Genomic DNA, 237 nt, shown 5'->3' with positions numbered 1-237 from the left:
GTTTATTTACTTCTCTTTTTTTAAACACGAGACTAGTACAAAAGTGGGGAGGGGGGGTGTGCATAGCAGAGGGGGGGTGAGCGATTTAACTGGGAGAACTGGGAGAACTGGGAGGCGCTCCCACCCTCTTCCAGCCCCAGGATTTGGGAAAAGCTTCCGAGCCTGGGAGCTGCCCCTGCCCTGCAGGAAACAGGAATAAATGGCTTTGCCCTGCCAGGCTCCGGGCTCAGAGCTGGG

Source organism: Chamaea fasciata, unplaced genomic scaffold (assembly GCF_029207755.1).
Source record: "Chamaea fasciata isolate MVZ Bird 193981 ecotype frontalis unplaced genomic scaffold, bChaFas1.0.hap1 SCAF_342, whole genome shotgun sequence".
Lineage (NCBI taxonomy): Eukaryota > Metazoa > Chordata > Aves > Passeriformes > Sylviidae > Chamaea > Chamaea fasciata.
The sequence above is the reverse complement of the archived record's forward strand: the minus strand, read 5'-3'. Positions refer to the sequence as shown.